The sequence below is a fragment of the Ambystoma mexicanum genome, chromosome 10, assembly GCF_040938575.1.
Source record: "Ambystoma mexicanum isolate Mex_15411 chromosome 10, UKY_AmexF1_1, whole genome shotgun sequence".
NCBI classification, from domain to species: domain Eukaryota; kingdom Metazoa; phylum Chordata; class Amphibia; order Caudata; family Ambystomatidae; genus Ambystoma; species Ambystoma mexicanum.
Genome location: NC_090932.1, coordinates 820,258,265 through 820,276,377, shown reverse-complemented (window position 1 = coordinate 820,276,377; position 18,113 = coordinate 820,258,265).

Genomic DNA, 18,113 nt, shown 5'->3' with positions numbered 1-18,113 from the left:
CAAGAGAGACATTAGGAGATCATCTGAAATGAATGGAAATAAAAATGGATATGTTAATGAAAAACTTCATTCTTATAAAACAGTTTATATAGGACCACATTAAAGAAAACATTAAATATCACTGTCCCACATGCACCTGTTCCCCCTCTCCATGTCCCAGCCAACTATCCCCAAACCATCCCCCGCAAGAAAAATGTTACGATGAAACTTCAATCCCTTCCTCTCCTCCCATGCATCATGTACAAACCCCTAATTCCCCTGTATTTGTTTCAGTTTCTGCTCCCCCCTCTCTTTCGTAATTTGTATACTGTTAAACAATAATAACATTTTAAGTGTGTTCTTAGTATATGCCTGAGTACAAGATGTCCGCCTGTCCATAATTAACCAAAATGTAGGTGTCCTAAGGACAATATACCTGTTCGTACTGTTCATAATTAAAATGGCGGTGTCCTTAGAACACTAAAGATGTCCGCTTGTCCGCAATGAACCCAAATGGGGGTGTCCTAAGGACAATATACCTGTTTGTACAGTTTGTAATTAAAATGGAGGTCTCCTTAGAACACACAAGATGTCCACCTGTCCTCAATCACCCAAAATAGGGGTGTCCTAAGAACACCCACGCTGTTCGTAATGTCTGCAACCAGAATGAATATATCCATAGAACACATATCCTGTCCGCCTGTCCACAAAGTTTTGATGCACATTTATTTTATTCAGGGACTTCAACACTGTTCGTAGAACACCCGCGCACATGCACATCACACAGTTGGGTCCTACGAACATCGCACCTGTCCACAATTGTCCGCTGCACAAATGTCAAACTTTTAATTACTTCGGGGACCCGAACACTGCCCGTAGAACAACCGCGCATATGTGCACAACCGTCCCCACGCATTTGGTGTCCTCCGGACAGCTGTCCCATTCGCGAACGTGTCCGCAACATCATGTGACCGCACCCATGCTGAGAGTGTGTCCTTATTTGTGGACACTGTCCGGTCCCTCGAACATTTAAAAAGTGCTTTTTTGAGCAATCCAAGACATTTTACAGTAAACGTTCACCTTTGTACATGTCCCAGACAATGCCCTGCTGATCCACATACTTTTTGCAACTTTTTGAGCCCTTTCTTGGTGTTCAACATGTCTGTGAAGTGCACACCTGCACCCCTATAAAAGGCCACACCCCAGAGCTGATCCTGATTCTGCTTTTAAATTTCCAAGATTTACAACAGGACAACTGTGCAGGTTGCAGTTTTTGGTTCCTGGTTCCTGATTATTAACCTTCCAGATGGCATCCCACATTGCTTCTGCTGCTACTGCCTCAGCATCAGAAACCCCAACCCCTCCACCACCACCACGTCCCCCATGCAGAAGGGAACAGGCGTGAGGATGCAGAGGAGAGGGATGGAGAGGATGAAGCGATGAGTTAGTGGAAGTCCCTAATACTAGCACTCATTGTGAGTCTTGGGTGTGGCGGTTATTTACCACAGTTGATGGAAAGCTAAAAGCTCATGCAAACAAGGCGATCTGCACTCAGTGCCGCATGGTGCTGAGTTGTGGCAAGCCTGGTTCATATAGTTATGGTACTGCATCAATAAAGTGACACCTAAAGTCACTCCACGGTGGGCTTTTCATAAGGTTGTACTTTTGATAAACGTTGTAGATTGAGTTCCTCTGCAGCATCCTCTGTTTCCATTCCTGTCACCACAAGAGACACTCTTGTGGGACAGTGCATCCCTCCAGCTACCTCGCAGGCCATTCATGATGCTGTTGACCCTTACCTTTCGAGGGTCACAATATTGTGCATGTACTGCAATGCAGTACTCTGCAGGGGGGAGAACCTTTGGAGTCCTTTCGAGACTGTGGTCAAGGAGCATGAGAAGGTCTGCGACCTACCTCAATAAGGCCCACCCTACATCTTCCTCTCTCCTCTTGCCCTTTCTCATCCCTGTGGTTGGTGTCCCTTCCTTGCCCTCCTGTCTCCTCCTTTCCTTGTGTGTCGTGTTTAAAAAAACAAAAAAATATAAAACAACAAAAACCAAAAAAGGCTCTTTTCAGAGCCACCTTTCACAGTTTAAAAATATGGCAAATAAATAGTGCAGAGCCCTGTGCATTTTTTGAAGTAAGTGGACAGTCGGCAGACATTTATTTTTTTGCGGGTGCTGCCCTATCAGAACCATTGCACCTTTCTATGGGAGAAAGTGGTGGTTCTGAAAAGAGCCTGTTTGTGGTGTTTTTTTGTGTTTCAAAAACTTCAAATGGTCAACACCTACTGTAAAATGGATTGCTGTAATTCCAAAATAAGTTGCAATGCATTTTGTATATTTCATAGAAAAATCTGATTGACAGCATAATGAAGATGTACTCCATCTCTGTGAAAAATGTGTGCACCTCAAAACATAATGTTTTCATTCTGAAAAGAGGACATACCAACATCTCTCAAAAAGGCGCAAACAACCTTATTGACATTGCGCCTCACTTTCTCCATTTGTGGACCAAATGAAAAAGAACGCAGCCACATTTGTCTCTGCACAATACAAAAAAAAAATACTAGGGAATTTGGATACATGTCCATGACTTTCCCAAGTCCTTCTTTCAATGCAAATTGCAAAGAAATTCCAGACACATGTCTTAAACTGGTCCCTCCACATTGAATTATAATTATGTCTGGATGATGCTGTGTCACCAGAGTAGCACAGAGATGTACCAAATCCAGCCACTTCATTTCACGCACTCCATGCCAGTGCACTTCCACATGAGAGAATCCAAGATGTGCAGCCACTCCACAGATATCTCCATGCACCTCCAACCAATGTATCCATGAGTCTCCCAAAATCCAGATAATCTGTTTTCTGAAACAAACAGCCATAGCTATCTGCTTTTCTCTCAGGAAAAAGACTTACTGACAAACTTCTCCTTACACAACACACCCAGTAAACCTTATTAACCAATCCCTTGCTCTACTCTTTCTCATTTGCATGCCTCTCCACCCCAAAATCCCTATATATTAAACACGGTGTCTGCAGACTACCGCGGACATATAAAAATCTGAGCGTGATGGATTTAAATAGTGTGCCTCATTTCCCCTTTGAGGTTGGCTCTGAAAAGAGCCTTTTTTTTGCAGATGCTTGACAGACACCTGTTATTTTGTATTTTATTTTGTTTTTATTCTTACTTTACTCCTAACATCTTCACATAAGCTTCTCCAAGCAACCCTTACATTCCAAAACAGCATGGGATTTCCCAAAAAAGATAAAGAAATGCCATCTTCTTTCAAATAAACAGCATTACTGGAATCAATATTCTCATTATTACAGAAGAACATACCAACTCTAAGCATGAAAGCAAACATGCCTCATTTGATTGCACACCTAGCAATGTTTTGCTGAGGACAAAAAACAGAACTATGGTCCCATATTGCCCTAGGTACTAAACCAGAAAAAATAACTTTGGCATTTGGAAGGACGTTCATTACTGCTTGAACCAAGTGTTCTAAATCTGCCAACAAAGTAGGGGCACTGACAGAGCCCAAATGCAAAGCACAGTGCAAAATTACCACATGGGGACTGTTCATCCTGCCCATATCTTCACAAACTTGTACAATTCCCTGTACATTGCAATCAGGCACAGTGCTCCACACCACCTCCACTCCTTTAACATCAAAATTGTTTGCCACGTTCCTGCATTGAGCATACTGCTGTAAATCATGCACAAACATATCTCCAACCACTAACACCCTGACTTTCTCCACCTCTGCCATCTTTACTACACGCAGCTTCTTTCAAATCAAATCCACAACCTCAACACCTGATTGGCTAATCCATACAGTCCCCTTTCCATGCTGGATTTGCTGGAAAAACCTAGATGTAGCACGCCCTGTCCACGGACAGCCACGGTATCAGTGGAGAGCGTAACTCTTAAACGACCTTCTACCCTTTCTACTTCACTCTCTGTGCCATTCCCTCATTGGATACAGCTAAGCAGTCACTCAACCATCCACCAATCACACCCAAATCACACCTCTACATCTAACTCCATCATCATAGTTCAGCACTTCAAATGTACTGTTGATCACTCTGAGTACAAGTCTCATATCATTGGAAAGCACCTACTACAAAAACTACTGTACACGTCTCCAAGAATTCTACTTGCAGCTGCATGCATATCCACATGCATGAATCTAAACTACAGGTATGCATATTTTCTGCACAGTACATTTACAACTCTCATAAATATATATATAAACAGAGTAACTGCCACCTAACCTGTATAACCTATAAAATGAGCTTACTGTCATTTTTCCTATCTGCTATGATCAACTGTCACTTCAAAACCTTTCTGCTATCTAAATTCTTTGTTACACGCACAGCTATCTAAAAAAGTGTAACTTAATATTGCAAGATGGGAGAAATAACAGTATAATTGTAGAAAAACACTTAGTAGTATATTATAAAATTACACACAGCCAGAAGATGTTCATGCATCTTTATACACTCACACAGATAGGCACTATCATTAGAAAAGCTCCCAGCTGAAATAACACCACTGCCTCTACATCACATCCTTCTGCTTTATTACCCACACCTTCACAAATGCAGACATTCCATGCTTTTCTATACAGTTTCTGCCATTTACCCTCTAAAAATAGCAACATAAGTATATGATTATTTCTTCTATCTCCTAACATCCAATAACACAGCCTTAAGAAACCAAGTGAGTTTCACACGCTTAGTGTTATACTCATTTGCAAAGCATGTTGAAATAACAGATTGTAAGTAAAATATACAGGCTGCACATAGTCAAAGGAAACTGCATGCACACACTATGTTCAGTTATCAAACAACAATACTACTACAAATGCATACAAATCAATGTCTAAGTTAACAACAGTGCTATAAACACACAAAATGACTAACTTCTTTTTTTACAATTGCAGTGAAGACCACTCTCCAGAAAAGCAGCAGCATCTGAAGTACAAACAGCAACTTTGAAGACACCTGCTCATTCCAAACAAAAAAAGTAAGTTATATACTACCATAATGTTCTAACTGTTACTCAAACGAACGGTGGGGTTGATTCATGGAATTTGTGCACAAAAAAACAGGGATGTGTGCGCCATTCTGCCCACAAATCCCTATTTGTTAAACACGGATTTGCGGGCAGAATGCCACACAAACTCCTGTTTTTCGGCGAACAAACTCCATAAATCAACCCCTAGAATGTTAGTATTGCAGAACAAAGAACTGTTTTAATTGTATACGATTAGATTTACTATTAGTGCTTCTCCTCACCACTAGCTTACTTTGTATTGTCATCTGAACGCCACTATAGTAACACACAAATACAATAATAGCTTTCCCAACTAGTTGTAGCTGCCCATTGCACAATCACACACCTCCACATACATCCTTACCATCATACTCAGACACTCATTCACACAGCACACATACATTGCAGAACAGCCCAACTCATACCTTCTTTTTTTTCCAACAGACCTCAAAGAATGCCTACCAAAAAGCAAGTCCATAGAAAGCAACGCAGAAGTAGAGCAAATGGAAATAAAAGTGTCCAAAATAAGCATCCATCGCTAGCAGAATTTGTACAAAAAGATCAAACAAAAGATCTAATAGAGTTATTAAGTGAAACAAAAGAAGCTTCCAGTACAAAAACTTTGCCTCCTCTTTCAAAATGTAAAACGAAATTGAAAGTGATTAACAAGAATTCAGCTACCACTACTGCTAACAGTGCTCCTATAAATTGTGATGTAGTGGCAAGTAACCATACCAAAAAATGTTCTGCCACAGAGTCCTTCAGAATCAGAATGTTTTTCGGCGAACAAACTCCATAAATCAACCCCTAGAATGTTAGTATTGCAGAACAAAGAACTGTTTTAATTGTATACGATTAGATTTACTATTAGTGCTTCTCCTCACCACTAGCTTACTTTGTATTGTCATCTGAACGCCACTATAGTAACACACAAATACAAAAATAGCTTTCCCAACTAGTTGTAGCTGCCCATTGCACAATCACACACCTCCACATACATCCTTACCATCATACTCAGACACTCATTCACACAGCACACATACATTGCAGAACAGCCCAACTCATACCTTCTTTTTTTTCCAACAGACCTCAAAGAATGCCTACCAAAAAGCAAGTCCATAGAAAGCAACGCAGAAGTAGAGCAAATGGAAATAAAAGTGTCCAAAATAAGCATCCATCGCTAGCAGAATTTGTACAAAAAGATCAAACAAAAGAGCTAATAGAGTTATTAAGTGAAACAAAAGAAGCTTCCAGTACAAAAACTTTGCCTCCTCTTTCAAAATGTAAAACGAAATTGAAAGTGATTAACAAGAATTCAGCTACCACTACTGCTAACAGTGCTCCTATAAATTGTGATGTAGTGGCAAGTAACCATACCAAAAAATGTTCTGCCACAGAGTCCTTCAGAATCTTATAAAAATGGGAGAGAAATCATGCACAACCCTTAGAACCTACCGTAGAAAATTAATCTTAGAAGCTCTCATATATAGTGCAATCCCTCTCAAAAGGAAGTCACATTTGTGATTTCATCTTTGATGTCCTGGGTGTTAGTTTTAGCAGTGCACGGTGGCGTTGCAAGTTATGGTTGCGTAGCTTTTAGGGGTTTTTCGGTTTTACTTGGAACCATAACGTCCCTTTAACAAAGTTTTTTCACTGAATTTCATAGGTTTTTAGTAATGCAACTTAAGCATAATGTCCCTTTAACAAAGTTTTTTCATTGAATTTCATAGGTTTTTCTTAGTGCAACTTAACCATAACGTCCCCTTAACAAAGTTTTTTCATTGAATTTCATAGGTTTTTATCAGTACATGCTATTTTCCTACAACTTACTAATATCATACTTACCTGATATAGCAATATTTGCGTCCAATTTCCAAAGTTTCACCTTAAAACTCTGCCATTTCCCACATCTGGAATACTTTTTAACACTTCTATACACTTCTTGCAACTTTTTCAACTAGTTTTGCATCCGTAGATGTCAACGAACATCTGACTTCATAGCGGACCTTCCGGACGGTGCCACATGACCATACTCTGGCACGCGGCATGATGACGTGTCTGAGAACCCGTCTGCACTTCACAATAAGATCTCTGCTTGGCGGACAGTTTGGAACTGCATTTTCTACTGATCTAGGAAATTCCAACTTTCCCTTGCACAGCTCCAACACCTATTCCTACTCATTGTCCATTAACAATCTAGTACACAGTACATACTTTTAGAAAAACTGATATGTATCTTAAAATGGCATCAGCTAATGCCTTCCCTCCTCCCCAAGAGCCACCACCACTGCTGTAATCAAGGAGCATGAGAAACAGTGCCCCCTAACTTATAAATAACACACACGCAACATTTTCCCTTGTCCACCTACCCCTCCATATTAGTGTTTGGTTGCTCTTCCCTCATTTCCCTCCCCACCTTTCATTCTCAGCTCTCCTGCCAAAAATAATACATCCAAAAGCAACAAACAACATATTCCTTTAGGAACCACCTTTCACAGTTAAAAAATAGAACAAAAAAAATGTATAGACTCCATCTACTTTATATTTCTAAGTAAAGTACATAGACTAAATAAGATTTTCCAACATTTCCATTTGAATTTTGTGTTACTCTAATGGGAATATTGTGGCTTTCATCCTCTGTTCCAGGGACTGGAACGGTGGATACCGGCCCAGCAGCCCAAGTTATCATCCCAAGCGAAGCAAGGGTTGATAACGAGGTCTCTGGACCATTATCCCTCCATTCCAGCGCCTGAAATGGGGGATGAAGGACATTAGCACCCTAGGTTCCCAAAGCGGGAATCCGGGGGGCTAAAAAATAGGGTTTTTCTTCCAACACCGGGATGCCTGCGGCGTCCCGTTGTAGGAAGGACAATCCTTTTCCAGGATGGCCACCATGTAAAGGCAAGGTGAGGGATCCATACAGGGCCCACTTCGCTTTCCATGGCAGCCTGCAGAAGGCAAAAAGAGAACACTATGACCATATTACCACGAGAACATTTTTCTTCCCTTTCAGATCTATCCTAATTTCGAATAACTTTACCACAAAGCCAGTCCCAGGTAGACATGGCCACTTTAATCCTATGTTTTCTCCCTTGTGGTCATATCCAGTAGCCAGATTGTCTGGATCATGACCTTATTCCATGAACCAGACAATCTGGCCACTGCCACAGGCTACCCCTCATTCACTAAAGGTATACCGCTATTTTTTTATAGCTACATTATGACACTTGGCAAATAATATAATATTGGCACATTCGCAAAACCATGCTTGTAGGTCCTTGCCAATGCTCCTTACTCAAGTTTGCTACAAATCTACCCATGTTTTATTTTTTCAATAGTGTCAAATGAATGCACACATAATCGTCGTATAACCTAGCCTCCACCTGACAAAATCCATTCAGACTGTATGAAAACATTTATATCTAGATCTATAATCTTTTTGCAAACCTTTGTGTAGATTTGTCAAATGGCACCACATTTATAAGCCTTTACATTATTTTGGCACCCCCCTATAATTTTGCCCCCTCTTGACAAAAAACCACCAAACATCGCAAAAACATTTATATCTAGATCGATTATCAGTTTGCCAAAATAAGTGTAGATTCATCAAATGTCACCTCATTTATAAGCCATTACATTATTTTGGGACCCCCCCTTCTAATTTTCCCCCCTCATGACAGAATTCCACCAAATTTTGTAAACTCATTCGCAATCAAGTCACAAATATACCATCCCATCCTCATCACCCCTCGCCTCCTTAGAGAATATTTGGTAAATTTGACAAGAGCAATGCTCAGAAAATATTATTGTTCCGAGGGTTCAGGCATGCATTTTTAAACATACGTTGATCGACTGCACAAATATTTCCAATGCGAAATCTGGCAACAGAGCGCAGCCATCTTGTGCTAATCTTACCCGTTGCTGCATCGGCCTAAGGCAGTGGTATTCTTACTGTGGGTGCATCATTGGGGGTCCCTGAGAGCTCAGCATGAAATCTAAAAAAAAAATATTTTTTATTTTAGATTGGAAGAAATGGGCAGAGTGGCTCACATGGTCGGGCTGAAGCATGAAACTGTCTCAGGCAACAATGAAAAAGTGGCCCGCAGTTGTAAATGGATATTCATTCCTTTAGTCACAGACTGGTCCTCATTACAACTATGGCTGTTCGGTAACAACGGTGCCGGTAAACTACCGGCAACGTTGCTACCGTACCGCCATAGTAAAAGTTGTGCTCGCGGGTGCCTGAGACTCACGGGTGCCTGACCTGGCAGGCCGTGCAGCACACGCAAGCACAGCTCGTCCAATGCACCGGCACCGTTATTAACGGTGCCGGTGCATCCGAGCTCCCCATTCCCATTGAGCCCTATGGGGCTCAAATGGGAATGGGGATCTTCCAGTACCGGCACTCGCGAAAGGGCAATTATGCCTAACTCGACATGACTCGGTAATTGCGCATTCACGGGTGCCGGACCCGGATGCACTCTGGCAGCAGCCGTGCCGGTTTTACCGGCACAGCTACCGCCAGGGTTGTAATGAGGCCCACTGTTTCAATAGGACCCAAGGGGGTGCTTTGTGTTAAAATGTAAGTAATTGTGATATATTCAGCAACAATGGTCAAAATTACTAACTGCATAGTTAAGTAACTCATCAAACTGGTCCACATTGGCCAAAATGGTGGCCCATTTTGACTGGCCCACACTAACATTTTACATTTTTGGTACAGGCATTGCCCTATAGCCTAGTTCGAGCCTGTCAGCTCATCCATTATGGAGGAGCTAAGGAGCCAGCCCAATGAAACTGTGAGCACTCCCTCAGCTGCTTTTTCCTGCTGATAGAGTGCTCCTGAGCTGGCTGAACTGTCAAAGGGAAAACTGTTTCCCTTTGACAGTTCAGTTTAGTTCCCCAGCCGCACATGCTCCCTGAGCCATACAAGTGCTGGGGCGTTTTGCTTCACCAGCATTGCATAGCTCATTGAAAATACTGGCTGGGGCACTGCATGTCTGTATGTCCGAGGAGGAGCTCCTGCGCCTCCTCGCACATATGGACAGAGCAGCCTGGAGCAGGGCATTTCAGCACCCACACGCAGGCCAATGCAGAAGGTACGTTTCTGTTCATTGTTTTTATTTAAACATGTGTATGGATGCGTGTATGCTTATGTTATGAGTGAATGTATGGTGATGGATGCTCGTGTGAATGATAGAGTGATTGCTGTATAAATGTGCAGCCCCTTGCATACACACGTAATCATGTTGATTGTGTTGGGCCTAGGGGGTCATGCCTGTCCCCTGGACCCCCAGCACCAATTGCAAACTGTTTGGCTATTTACCCATTTTTATGTTAAAAGTATGCTCTACAATGCAACATTTTAACCCTTTATTTAAAAAAACATTCACAGGGGGAACCCTCCCCCCCGAACCTCCTTTTATTGGTTCTGGCTCCCTCACTATGCTCGGTTGCTATGGCATTTTTGGGGGAAAGAGTTATGCCTCTCCACTTAAAAAAAATCACCAGCCGCCACTGGCCCTCAGACTGTGTTGGAAACGGGATGGGGGGAACCCACGTACTATGGTGGGAGCACAATGGGTGGGAACCATGGGATAGTAGTGGGAGCAGAGTGGGGAGAGCTCAGGGTGTGTGATGGGGTGCAGAGAGACCAGGGACTGGGTAGGAGTTGGATGAGGGAGCCCAGCGACTGTGATGGGCGCAGGTGACGTAGCACAATATGTACAGTCCATTTGGCATTTCTGGGGGGTCCCGACCTGCCCATATTTTGCTCAGAAGGGCCCCGGCCAAATAAATTTGAAGATCACTGGCCTTAGGTGAACTGCCCTGACGGCACTAAATCATAGGCCCCGCCCCTGTGCCTCACATCACCAAACCTAGTGATATTGTCCCCCTTTCTCGTGACGTTCCTGAGCAGCGTATCCAAACGCGCCCAGTCATCACCTACGTGACATGACGCAGAACCCGAAAATCAACACACATCGACTCACAACACAGCACATCACAATTCAGAATATTAAACCATACTTTAAAAGAAAACAACCCTGTATGATTTGTAAAGTACTTTTATTTCACAATAAACGCTCCAACAACATCCGACTAGCGCCATATTCAATCAAATTTGAAATTTCTTTCTTCGCTCGCGATCCAAAATGTTTATCGTGAGTCACGCTTTGTTCTTTTTGTGTACACAAGGTGTTCGTTTTGGATAAAAGAAGTGCTTGGGTCGCACAGTGAATTACAGGGATTGTGCATCAACTTGAGGCTAGACCACCGTATAGGATGATATGTTGCTCCTAATCGCTAGTACAGCGTAAGGGCATATCTGCCCTTGCCGATCATCCCAAAAAACTGTTAAACACATCCAGTTGTTCACAAGTAGCTCGAGCTGCCGATTAAAAAATCGGTCAGTTGGCATCTGGAATCTATGACAATCGCAAAAAAGGCAAAATGTACCTGTTTCGGAAACATAATAGAAATATATCTCACTAGCCGATCTTTATTACAATTTGCTTCCGAGAATATTGCTATGTAGTATGATCAACTCTAAACGGGATACGAAAGCTGATGCTACAATTCTATCTGCTCATTCATGGCATTTTAATGAAATATTAGTGTTGAACCTGGCAGAACTGAGTAGTGGTCTACATGCATATCAATGCTGGCCTGCCCTTCTGGACGGTAAAAAGAACATTACACACGAAGGTTATACTTGCGTTTCATTGTAATATGCCACACAGAACGAGTACAATGTAACCCACAAATAATGCTCAGATAATAGGTTGATGCTCGTTCGAGTATAAAATCATCCAAAATTAAACTTACATTACATTCACCATTTCCATTCTATTGGCGTAACTCAGACCGTAAGGCAGACTCCGTTTGCACTAACAATTTTTCATAAACTGAATTTACATGTTCCTTAGTCCACTTTTTGAATACATAACCTTATCATATCTTACATTATAACAACCCTCCTTCATTCAATTCCTTTCGGAATGGTCCGTTTCTCTCAAGGTCAAAAAACAATTGAACCTTATACTGTGTGCTGATGCGTGGGCTTCCTGAGCTCGCAAACAAAAATTCAAAGCTGGTGACCTTCACTCAGAATCAAAATACATTCTTACTTTGCAACAACTTGCCACACTGCATCCATGAGAACTGTAATTCTCATGCACCTAAAGGGCGGTCTTTGCATCGGGCAGTGCAGGTGGTTGCCTGAGGTGCCGACTGTAGGGGGCGCCAGTCTAACTCCATTATTACTTTAATTACATTTTAACACAGACATGAATAGCCCTTTCTTTGCCGCGCTCTGGGTGTAGCACAAGCACATCAATTTATGAACATCAAGAGTTTTAATTCAGAGTGTAAAATAACCTGAAATTACTTCTATTTAATATTAATAAATATTGAGCAACCAATATAAACAATATAGAAGAACGGGCATTCGGAATGTAGTATTACTCTGTAAAACCACAAGGTAAGTTTGACGTTGCAGACTGCAGAAGCAACAATCCCACATGGGGCTATTCCTGGAAACACTTTGACTCTTTTTTGTGTACCCTCTACTTCAATGTTGGAGCAGGGCGCATTCTGTCATTGCAAAGTTTCCTTACCCCTTAGCATTGGGTACTGTATCACTTCTCTGCACAGTGCTTTTAGCCTGCAACCTTCACTAATTTTCAAGTTGATTGCATTATTTCAGTGACAATGCAGATGGTGAGGCAGAAACGGAAATGGTGGACTTGCAAACATAGATTGTAAGACAATCAACCACTTCTTCCGGCCCTGCACATGACTGTTCACGAACATCCTAAATGTTCGCACTTTTGCGACAAAAAAACACCTGTTTTTTGCTTCTTGCAGCCATACCCCATCCCATCCTTATCACCCCTCACCTCCCCAGAGATTATTTGATAAGTTTGACAAGTGCAATGTTGTGTATTTTAATATGTTTATACCGCAATATCTGCGGACACCAAGCACGGATCCAAGATGGCGGGCGTTTCCAAAAATCTGACGCACTTCACGCTTTTCACTATCCAATCAGGGGACACGTTGCATGTCTGCGGACATGACGCAAGCCGATTAGCCAATCAGTGTCCTGTCCGCGGAGTGAACAAGGAAGTGTGTCCGCGGAGCAGACAATGATATCACACATTTTTTGTGACCCATTTTTGGTTGTTTTAAAAAAAAAACTATTAGACGGATTTTCACCAAAAGCACACTTTCGGGACCAAGCCGCTGCTCCTGCTGCAAATTTGGTGAAAATCCGTCCAGCAGTTTGGGCTTTAGGCATGCACAAAGTTTTTTCCCCATTCAGTCTATGGGAAAACAAGAAATTTTGGGACCCCCTATAACTTTGCCCCCACCCTGGAACAAACCTCACCAAACTTTGAAAAAATAATATATATTACACGCCCCCCGGTAGCAGGTGTGTAGTTATGGTTAAGTTGCTAAACCCATAGGTCAGCAGCTTATAACTTTGCTCCCCCTGGAGGAATCGTCACCAAACTTTAAAAAGTATATGGCCGGCTCTGAATTGTTTTGTCAAGTTGGGTGAGGTTTCGTGCAGGAGGGGTAAAGTTATAGGGTGTTGCCAAAACATATTGTTTTTCCATAGACTGAATGAAAAAAATGTGTGATATTTGGGTCTGCTCCGCAGACCCATTTCCCTGTTCGCTCCACGGACCGAAGTCTCATTGGCTTGCAGTATGCCATAATGTCAGCGAACATTAGACACGGTCGGTGGTTGGCTGGAGGGAAGCGTGCTGTGCGTCAAAGTTTTTGGGAAATGCTGCCATGGTGTGTCGGAGGATACTGCTGTGACAGAAGGGGTTGCTAAACATGGTTTGCAGCATTGGGTGGGTGACAGAGGGGTATGCAAAGCCATTGACAATGTGGTATGCTGTAGCCTGGGGGTGGGCGTGGTTATGTTGACTTTGTGTGTTTGCATTGTTTTATGGTGGTGGGTTTGTGGCAAAATGTTCCCATGCTTGCCTGAATTGCCTTGTAGTCGTTGTGGGTAAGCCATCGGCTTTTGAGTGCATGGCCAAAGGCCATAGGCTTCCTCTTGTACCCAAGAGCCTAAGGTTTGGGCACCACTCCCACAATGCAATGTCTCCATGCATGGGAGAGCAGTGAGGAAATTTGGTAGCTCATCAGGCGATTACTTTCTGTGGTGAGGCATGGACGGTGCCTTGGAAATGGCGACTGGATTGCAGATAATGGAAAGAAATTGACAATGGGTGACATTGGTACATGGAATAATTTTTTACCGACACAGTTTTGCAGTGTGGACCATTGACGCACCAACTCACATATACTTCAATGGCGGGTAGCTGCACAGGAGACTATCATATTTAGGTCAGTACAGGCAGACTGCATTGGGGATGGGGAGTGCATTGGAGACAATATGAGGATATTTGCAGTTTGTGTACTGTAGTCGGGAAAGCTACGTGGCGGCATGTTCCCCTGCATGCCTCTATTGCCTTCTAGTTGGTGTGTACAAGGACTAGGTGTTGGGTGCATGGGAGGAGGCCATAGGCCTCTGCATGTACCTAAGAGGTTAGGGCTTGGTCACAGCCTTGCTTCAAGGAAGGACACTAACACATTGCCACATGGAAGCATTTTTTACCAGTACACTTTTGCGATATGGACCATTGACGCAGTTTGTGTACTGTAGTCGGGAAAGCTACGTGGCGGCATGTTCCCCTGCATGCCTCTATTGCCTTCTAGTTGGTGTGTACAAGGACTAGGTGTTGGGTGCATGGGAGGAGGCCATAGGCCTCTGCATGTACCTAAGAGGTTAGGGCTTGGTCACAGCCTTGCTTCAAGGAAGGACACTAACACATTGCCACATGGAAGCATTTTTTACCAGTACACTTTTGCGATATGGACCATTGACGCAGCTACTCACATATACTTCATTGGTGGTAAGCTGCACAGGCGACTATCATATTTTGTTCAGTGCAGGTAGACTGCATTGGTTATGGGGAGTGCATTGGAGACAATATGAGGATATTTGCAGTCGGTGTACTATGTTGTGTTTTGCTACTGCCTTGTATGCATGGCTAGGGCCCTTGGACCTGACCGTCTGGCCATTGGTTGGAAATAGGTTTGAGAATGTTGTCTTGTTTGGGTCTGTTAGTGTACCCATACGTACCTGTAGTCAGGAAAGCTACGTGGACACATGTTCCCATGCATGCCTCTATTGGCCTCATTGGCCTTCCAGGGGTGTGTACAAGGACTAGGCTCTTGTGTGTATGGCCTCCGCATGTATCCAAGATGCTAGGTCTTTGGCACAACACCTGCAACGCAATGCAGGCATGTATGGCACCACTGTGCTAATGGTATGTGCATTGCACACATATGTATGAAGAGTGCATTCCCTTTGCCGTTGCTCATCTGGATAAGCTATTATAACCATACCTTCTGGCATCCCGCTGTTGGGTAGGGGTGCCGGTGGTTATGTTGACGTTGTGGGTTCCTATTGTGTTGTGGCCGTGGGTAGGGGTGTCAGTGGTTGTGGTGTGTTTGTCAAGTATGGTATGTGGCACCATGTTCCCATATATGTCTCCATTTTCTTGCAGTGGTTGTGGGCAAGGCCTTGGCTTTTGGGTCAATGGGCAGAGGCCGTAGGCCTCCGCATGTACCCAAAAGCCTAGGGATTGACCACAGCCTTGTTTCAGTGAGGGCAGTAAGACAATGCCACATGGAAGGATTTGTTCACCATCACAATTTCATGATATGGACCTTTTACGCAGCTACTCACTTATACTTCATTGGCGGGTAGATGGACAGGGGACTATAATTTTTGGGTGAGTGCAGGCAGACTCCATTGGGGATGGAGAGTGCGTTGGAGACAATATGATGATTTTTGCAGTGGTGTACTAGGTTGTGTTGTGCCTGCAAAGCCGTACTGGCTTGTGTGTATGGCTAGGATCCCTGGACCAGCAGTCAAGCCACTGGTTGGAAGTAGGTTGGAGAATGTAGCCTTGTTTGAGTCCGTTAGTGTACCTGTATGTACCTGTACTTAGGAAAGCTGCATGGCCACATGGTAGCATGCATGCCTCTATTATTGCCTTCTACTGGGTGTGTTGAAGGACTAAGCTCTTGGGTGCATGGGCGGAGGCTAGGGCTTTGCCATAGCCTTGCTTCAAGGAGGGCACTAAGACATTGGCAAATGGAAGGGATGTTTTCCCATCACAATTTTGCGATATGGACCTTTTATACTCATATATACTTTGTTGGTGGGCAGCAGTAGAGGTGACTATCATTTTTTGGTGAATGAAGGCAGACTCCATTGGGGATGGGGAGTTCCTTGGGAGACAATATCAGGATATTACTGTTGGTGTGCTAAGTTGTGTTGTGCCTGAAAAACCCCTACTGGCTTGTGTGCATGGCTGGGGCCATTGGACCTAACAGTCTGGTCACTGGTTGGAAGTAGGTTTCAGAATGTTGCCTTGGTTGGGTTAATTACGGTACCCATAGGTACCTGTAGACAGGAAAGCTACATGGCTACATGTTCCCATGCATGGCTCTATTGCCTTCTAGTGGGTGTTGGGCACAACCCTGCAATGCAATGCAGCCATGTAGGGGAGTACTGTTATATTAGTACGTGGATTGCACACATATGTAGAATGAGTGCATTTCTTTTGCCTTAGCTCATTTGGATAAGTTATTATAACCACACCTTGTGACATGCCACAGACTTTTAAATATGTAAGTCATGTTTGCAGATTCACAGTGGAGGACATGTTAGACTTCTTACAGCCACTGTGTTGATATATGCCACTATTTGACTTTGGAATGGTGTGGTCGTGAAGAGAGCCTTGCTTCACGGAGTGCAGTAAGTCATTGGAACATGCATGGGAGCACTGTGATAATGGTATGTCTATTGCACACATATGTATACAGAGTGCATTTAATTCGCCTTCGCTAAGTTTGGTAAGTGTTTGTAACCATACATACCCATACCTGAAATGCCATACTTTCTCCAGTAGCATTGGTGAGATAAGACACCATTTGCGTTTGGAATGGTTTGGCTGTGAACAGAGCCTTTTTTCAGGGAATGTAGTAAGAAATTGGGACATGAAAGGATTTTTTTACCGTGTAACTTTTGCAACATGGCCCATGTATGCAGCTACTGACATATAATTCATTGTCGGGTAGCTGCCCAGGCGACTGCCTTCAGAGCCCATTGGTAATGGGGAGACTATTGCATATGATATCAGGATATTTGTAATGGGTGTACTATGTTGTGAGTGGCAAGCCCTACTGCCTTGTGCACATGGCTAGGGCCCTTTGACCTAACAGTCTGGGCACAGGTTGGAAGTAGGTTGGAAGTTGCCTTCTTTGGGTACATTCCTATAATGATATGTAACTCAAGCGTACACTCTTGGAAATATGAATGTCTCCTGTGGGTACTCACTATTACAAAATGTTGTGGAGGACATTTTGCAGGAGGTGGTGTGAAGTGGCTGCACTAGGATATGGTGTATTTCATTGGACTTGTTGCCATTCACGGACTGACATGCCACCTTTTATGTTTGGTATGGTGTGCCCCTGATAATACCCTGTGCTTTGAGAGTGAACAAAGATAATGCGACATGGTACACGTTACTAAGAATTACACATGTAGAGTCTGCATAATGTACAGACCGACCCACATGCATTTGCAGCTGACAATATCATCAATGCATACAGCCTTATTCAGGATGGCAGGACATCTGTCTCTTAGCTTTCTTTTGCATAGTAGTTGAGATGGCCAATAAACATGGTTGGCATTTCTATTGTGTGTAATTGTAATGTGTGCATCGCTTCCATTACCTTTACATATGCTCGGCATACACCATCGCACCAGTCACTGGCATTGCTGACTATACTTCTGGAGAGTCGTTCCTCACGGCGTGCACTCCAGGTATTTTTGTTATGTGTGTGTCAAACGTAGCACACTCTGTCATGTTAGCACCTAGCTCCAGATAGGAACAACATAAACAAAAGCAAAATCAGACATGCACACACAGAGCGTACAGTTCCAGAACATTCCCATAGTTTTCCAA